Here is a 4714-nt window from a genome sequence, read left to right on the forward strand (position 1 = left end):
GACTGCCTGCCTGGCCCATGCAGAAGCTTAAGAGGGCATGGCATAGCACGCCTCCTGGGAAAGACCATGGTCGGGGCTCAGCACACTGAGACCCACACATGACCTGACTGCTGTTAGGCAGCAGGGACCCCAGGCACATTTCCCCCACTCCACTTCCTGTTGAGGGGCCTTGTGCTTGTCAACTAGGTAAACAGCTCCCAAGTGTGGCCTAGCCACATAAGACCACCTGGAAGAATATGTAAACCACGTGAGCTTCAAGCTGATTGGAGACAGGTAGAAGCACCAGTATTGCCTTTATCCTATAGAATTAGTGTTGCTACCCTGAACTAGCTACTGCATTTTGTCTGTCCTATAAAAGCCTATGGCTAACTGTTAATAAACAGCCATGTTCACTGAAACAGTCTCTGGTGCTTCTTCTTGAAGAATGCCATCCCCCCACCATCCCGACAGTGTGGGCCTTTCAGGACAAGCCCACACAGGGGCCAAAGGACTTGAGCCATCTTATACTCCTTTCCCAGGCCATGGCAGAGAGCTAGATCACAAGTGGAGCAGCTGGGACTCAAAGTGGAGCCCATATGGGATGCTGGCACTGCAGGTGGTGGCTTTATCCGCTACACCACAGCACCAGCCCCGAGATCTTTTAAAATAAATTTACGTATTTTCACATGAAGAACTGGTTCCTTTCCCTCCTCCCCTACCCCACATATGTCACAGGAAAGCATGAGGTTCCTTATATAGTAATTTCACACCTATGTGAAGCAGCAACAACCATCAATAATCAGGCATTTCTGCTTACAGGTGCTCCAGCATTGTTGGCAATTTCATGAAGGCATTCCCTAGTTGCCATGAAATGGACCACAAATTCTAGGGAGTGGGGCAAGCGCTCTGACAAAGCGAGTAACTCGACTGCTTGTAGTTCCAGCATCCCATACCAGTGCTGGTTCTAGGGCTGGTTGCTCCATTTCCTAGCCAGCTCTCTGCTATGGCATGGGAAAATAGCGGAAGATGGCCCAAGACCTTGGGCACCTACTTGCATGTAGGAAACCCATGAGAAGCTCCAGGTTCCAGGCTTTGGATCGGCCCAGCTCTAGTTGTTGCGGCCATTTGGAGAGTGAATTGGCAGATTGAAGACTTCTCCTTCTCTCTCTCTCTCTGTCTCTCTCTGTCTCTCCCTCTCTCTGCCTCCGCCTCCCTGTAATTCTGCCTTTCAAATATGTAAATAAAAATTTTAAGAAATTTCTATGGAGCAGACACTGTTTCCAAAACCAACTGAAATAAAGAAATAGAAAGCAAGGCATTACCCTGGGTGTAGTCTGGACACAGTGGTGGAATGGAGTCTACTGAAAACAGGGAAAGCCAGTAAAAGTAACTTATTATTTTATCAAGGCCAATAAAAGACAGCCAGGGTATCTCTCCCAGCCCTGCATCATCATGACTCCTGCACCAGCCCCAATATATGGTACCAGATGCCGAGTATGGTGGGTAGGAGACCAAGTCATCCCAGACGTTGTAGTAAACAAAAACGTAATGCATCGGCGCGAAGTGTGAGTCAGAGGAGAGTCCCTTTCAGTCCTCCTCCAAGGCCAGCTCAGAAAGAATACTGGCAGCTAAGACCACGTTCTTATCACAAGCAAAATATACTTGGATCACAAGTCCTTCAGGAAACCCGATTGCCTTTAACTTTTCAATAGCTGCCTGTTCCTGAGGTGTTACTTCAATGTAGCTACAATCCTTTGATGATCCTGCGGTTCCCACAGTGCCACCTCCACCTTCTCCTTCATCACCAGCTTCTTCCATAGGGGCAGTTAGCATGTGAACCAAATAATCCTGATATTGTCTAAATTGCCTACGTAATAGAGGATCCTGTGGACATATGCGTTGCAGCACTCCTGGAAGCAAAGACGGAAAGTACTGAAGGATTTGTCTCAATAATTGAAACTCTGGTGCATTCCATAAAACATCCAGGGGATGTCCTCCAGAACCCGATGTCGCAGTCCCTGCATCTGCCTCCACCGCTGAAGACCGACCAGCTCCACTGCTACCGGCTTGAGGGGGCTCGACCTCGACCGCACTTGCCCTGTCTCCGGGGAGTCCCATTAAAAGATACTCCACGGCTCTGTGAGGGTTGTTGAAGCTGGCTCTCAGGGCTGCAAGGACCTGCTCCCGTTCGTAGCCCATGGACACGATCTCGGCGACCATTTGCTCGGAAGCCGGACATGTCAGCCTTGCTGCCTGCTCAGACGGCTGGGCCCGAGAGGAGGGTCCTGCGATGGCATCATCTGGTGTGGGGCTTGGAGCCCCTGGCGGGCCTGCCTGCTGCCCTGCAGCTTGAGGTGTGCCAGCAGGTGCAGGCTGAGCCGACGCTGTACTGGATGCTGACACGGAGGCAGGCGCGGACGTGGCACGCGTGGAGGTGGCAGGCGCAGATTTGGCACGCGTGGAGGTGGCAGGCGTGGCGGGCAAGGTAGGGCCGCGCGCTGGGGCCCCAGCACCAGCCGATGCCGCGGTGGCAGGATGGGACTGCCCAGCTGTGGCTGTGGCCGTGGCCGTGGCCGGTGCTGCTGTGGTCGCCGCCTCGGGTCTGGCCACCAGGACCGTCACCGCGTGGTGCTCGTGGATCTGACAGTCTCTGAGCACAGCGTCGTCCGGGAGGACGCGGCCCGCATAAAGGAGCTGCTGCCCCGCTACCGGAAAGGCATCTCTGCCCTGCTCGGCTTCAATTTTCTCCTTGAGGGCCCTCACCGTCTGGCCGGGGTCAATGTCGACGTGGAAGGTGAGCTGCGGCCAGGCCTTGAGGGTGAGCCGCATGGCGCCGCCGCGCAGGGCCGCGGCCTGGTCGGCTGGCCGGGCTGGGGCGCGTGCTGGCCGCCGGGCAGGCGGGCGCGAGGCCTGGCGGGGCGGGCACCGCCGCGCTCCTCACACTGCCTCTGCCTCTGGCTCTCGGGACCCTGCGGGGGCGGGTCCCAGTCGCCCTGCCCAGCGCGCTCTGCCCTGCCCGCGGGGCCTCCTTCCGTGAGCCCCGGCCTCCGCAGTGCGGGCCCCTGGCTCAAGATGGCCGCCGTGCCGCCGCCAGCCCCTCCCCCACCCAGGAGTAGCCGTTGCTCCCCGCGTGACGGTGGCCGGGAGGGGCCCTCCCACGCCCGGACGCTCCTTCGCCACCCACCCGGTCGCGGTGCTCAGCCTCGCTCGTCCATGCACTCCGAGCTCCCGGGGCCTCTGTCTGGGCTTCTGGTGCTTCACAGCCTCTTTTAGATCCCTTTGGGGGACTGCTAACCTTTCTAGAACTTTCTCCGTTTGCTACTCTGTAATAAGCTCTGGAACATTGTATCCCTTTGTGTTTATTCATTTTCTGTTTCCTACACTTGTGCTGTTTGATACCAGTCATGAAGGGAGGATGGTTGCCAGAGCGAGTCTCGTGGGTTCTTTTCCCCAGCTTAGTACAGAAATGAAAAGCCAGAAAACTATTTGCAAAGAGGCAGAAACTTCATTGCATTGACAAGCAATAGAGAAAGTGTCTGGTGCTTCAGAAGACAGGTGGAACGCCCCAGCAGCACACTGGCTTTGAGGAAGCGTCCTCGGATTTTAAGGCAGTACTATATGTTAATTGAGTTATGCTATTGGGGGTGCCCATTGGACAGCGGTTTCACGTACGTATGCTGTTTCCTTGGGGCTCAAGGAGCCTGCAGGGGTCTCCTGGAGACCGCCTGTCTCCATAGGGGATCAGCCCCCTCCACTGCTAGCTCTGGGTGGAAGATCGCAGCTATACTGGAGGCATGGTTTAAACTGCAAGGTCACACAAAATAGCCAGGGTCTCTTGGAGCTGATCCAGCTCTCCCCAGGTTCTCATCCCCTTCCCCTGCCAGCTCTGACTAAAGACTGCACCCACCCTGAAGGTGTGATTTAAATCTGCAAGGTCACACCTGCAGCACAGGAAGGTGTTAGTAGAGGAAATGCCAGTGTCCTGGAGAGGCAGCCTGCTTGTGCAGGACGTTCTCCCCGTGTCTGACGGGGCCGCCAGACTCCCTGTTTAACTCTCTGTGCAATCTCCCCTATCTCCCAAGTGCAAGATAGGGTATGAAATAAATCCTCAGTGTTTCTGCTCACACTGTGGAAACCACACCAATTGGTTAATTTTTGCTTCAGCCACCTTGCAGATACTGACAATGTTCTGAGCAAAAGTGAAATCTATTTGATACAGACCCTTTTGTTGATCTGTAAAAAATATTTGATCATTAGCAGGCAGAGTGATACAGAGAGGAACACACACACACACACACACAGACATATGTATATATCTTCCAGGCTGTGGCTCAATGCCTATGTGGACAGAATAGGTTGGAGCCAGGAACTCAACCCTGGTCTGCCTGCTGGTGTCAGGTACACAAGCCATTGGGCCATCCTTGGCTTTTTTCCAGACCCATCATCTGGAAGCTCGATGACAAGCTAGGTGCTGGGCATTGAACTAACACTCTGACAAGGGATGCTGGCTTCCCATGTTGTCTCCAAACCCACAACAACTGTACCTTGAAATTCTTTTTGCATTGACGTATAGAAACTTTACATATGCATGTGATACCATGTACCTTTTTAAATAGAAACTCACCACCTTTGCAATTTTTTATTTTGAAATGTGGAGAGTCAGCAAGAAAAGACAGACAGAGGTTTCTCCTCCTTCATATGCTTCCCCAAAGCCTGGTTAAGAGCTGGGGCTCTG

General features: G+C 53.7%; 1 pseudogene; it reads right to left on the minus strand.

Moving 5' to 3' along the window:
• Window positions 1-1434: 1434 nt before the first annotated feature.
• On the minus strand, window positions 1435-2903 carry LOC138847645 (UV excision repair protein RAD23 homolog B pseudogene; annotated as a pseudogene).
• Between the last annotated feature and the right edge of the window lie 1811 nt (window positions 2904-4714).

The sequence above is a fragment of the Oryctolagus cuniculus genome, chromosome X (genome assembly GCF_964237555.1).
Source record: "Oryctolagus cuniculus chromosome X, mOryCun1.1, whole genome shotgun sequence".
Classification (NCBI taxonomy): Eukaryota; Metazoa; Chordata; class Mammalia; order Lagomorpha; family Leporidae; genus Oryctolagus; species Oryctolagus cuniculus.